Here is a 2,766-nt window from a genome sequence, read left to right on the forward strand (position 1 = left end):
CACTGCTTCTGAGGTCTGAAATTTTTAGGGTGAAATTCACCTGTAACAATTGGAAAGGGGAAGTGCCATTGAGTATTGTTCCAGTTTTATACCCCCTGCCCAATAGCACAAAGACTGGGAAATGACCTGCTTAGGTCAATCTGGAGTTTCATTAGCCATGTAGGGTTATTTTAAAATCTTGACGCACTCCAAGCATTCTTACTTCAGGGCTTCCTTTCCCCAATTCCATCAAGCACCAGAAGTGACCAGCAACATACACCTAATAATGAAATTTCAAAGGAACCATATGATTTGCATTGAATTGCAGTTGACTGGTTGACATAATATTAAGTGTTTGGGGTAGTTAGACATTATTTCTGATTACACAACCTTCTTTTTACTGGAGCCAGTGTTTCAGGCATTTCATTTATTTAATTGCTTGTTTTGTTGTTGTGTTCCAAACTTTAAACATTTACAGAAGCCTTAGAAGGGCTCTTTAATGCAGGCCTTTTTGCCTAAAGTGCAGAGTGAGAAAAATAGGAGTGATGAAGAGATAGTTAAATTAATGCAAAGTTGGAGGTCAATACCTAAAACATTTAAGACATTGCAAATTCTGCTTGTCACCTCCTGCATTGTTTCTAGCCTTCTAATTTAAATCATTTGGATCCAAGGAAATAAAAGGGCTGCTTTCCTATGGCTTCACCACATTAGCACACACACAGCTACCACATGTGGAATTCTAAGCTGGATTGATGTTCGTGAGCACACGGATCTGTTCTGTGTCCTGTATTTAATTACCACCACCCAAATTCTATAAAAATGTATTCAAATGCTTTACCCTTTTAAAAATTGCAAAACGAGCCCAGCCTGTGTGGCTCAGTGGTTGAGGGTTGATCCATTGAACCAAGAGGTCACTGACTCGATTCCCAGTCAGGGCACATACCTGGGTTGGGGGCTCAATCCCTGGTAGGGGGCATGCAGGAGGCAGCCAATCAGTGTTTCTATCTATCCTTCTCCCTGCTCTCACTTTTAAAATCAATTTAAAAATATTTAAAAATTGCAAAATGAGAGATTCTTATGAGATCATTACTTCTCTCGGGGTGGGGGAACTGATTTTGTGATATAATCTTAAAGGAAAGAAAGCTTGCTATTAAATGCCTTGAGCATCTTCTGGTCGCTCCTGTCCCATTCCACACGCTGATGGTGATCTTCCATCTCCCCAGAGGTTAGCCTGACCTCTCTCTAAATAGCACAAATGCCATGAAGACACCTTCTGAAGCTCTAAGTCAGTAGTTATCAACCTGTGGGTCGTGACGCCTTTGGGGGTCGAACGACCCTTTCACAGGGGTTGCCTAAGACCATCAGAAAACACATACATATATAATTACATATTGTTTTTGTGATTAATCACTATGCTTTAATTAGGTTCAATTTGTAACAATGAAAATACATCCTGCGTACCAGATATTTATATTACGATTCATAACAGTAGCAAAATTACAGTTATGAAGTAGCAATGAAAATAATTTTATGGTTGGGGGTCACCACAACATGAGGAACTGTATTAAAGGGTCGCAGCATTAGGAAGGTTGAGAACCACTGCTCTAAGTAAACTCTCCAAGCATCATTCCAATAATATGATTTGGATTGAGTATGGTCATGGTCCTTGATTGTATGATCCCTAAATCAATTCTCATTCTTCATATGTATTTCCAGTACTTTTTCAACCGCAATCAACTGCATTTGTGTTTGCACTGAGAGCTGCATGCTCACTCTGTGGCTGCTTTGGACAATTCCCATGCCTGGTTCCCACACAGAGCATTCAAGAGAAGACCAAGAATAGGTTTCCCCTCACACCAGCTGCAGAGGTTTTGAAGGCAATACCAGGTTCACATCAAAAGACTCCTCTTTATAGATGTGGAGGAAGGGATATTCATGTTTGAACACTGGCACTTTTTGTCTTTTTTCATTGTAATTCACCTCCCACCTCCAATCATCAGAAAAAGAAGCTGTAGCCCCTTCAGTGAGTGTTGGCCCCAACTGGGGGTAGTTGGGGTTCCACTTGTTCAACCTTATACTTAGGCAACTGGAATGATCTCTCTGCCACTACCATTCCTCCAATAGAAAGATGCTATCCTTATGTGGCCATGTTTGAGGAGACCATGGCTGAGCCAGTGCAAGGAGCTCACATGGCAGAACCGAATACTGCCATGCTCATGATTTGGCCCTGTTAAGTCTCGGTCGTGGTGGGCACAGAAGCAACTCATCTGCTGAAAAGCCAAGCCAGCATAAGTGTTTTGAAACTAATTCCACCAAAACTCTTGTGTCACTGAATCATACTACTGTAGCTCCAGTTAATCTATTTAATATTTTAGGCACTAAATGAAACAGCTGCACACAAAATTTTAGAAAAGATCAATATCGTTACAAAATTACATATTCGCCATCAAAAGTACCTGAGAAAAGGAAATATTGATCTGTTGTGGTTTATATACTTGAGTTATTCTTGGGACTTTGTGGACACTGCACTGCTCTGATAAAGAGGAGGAATACACGAATTCAATAGAAATTGCCCATCGCCTTGGATTTCTGCCCTTCTGGTTGGGATGCCAGCTGCCCTTCCTTAGCAGACAGGGTTGTTTGCAGGCTAAGATGAGCTAAGAGAAGCTGTCCCATACCACCAGTATCTCTGTAATTCTCATGGTGACCAGGCTACAGGCTTTAGTCAGTGAGCCTTTCCCTTTACTTTCTGCCTTCTCCTCATAGCTATTATTACCAAGGCTCCAT

This window comes from Myotis davidii, unplaced genomic scaffold (assembly GCF_000327345.1).
Source record: "Myotis davidii unplaced genomic scaffold, ASM32734v1 scaffold1, whole genome shotgun sequence".
Classification (NCBI taxonomy): Eukaryota; Metazoa; Chordata; class Mammalia; order Chiroptera; family Vespertilionidae; genus Myotis; species Myotis davidii.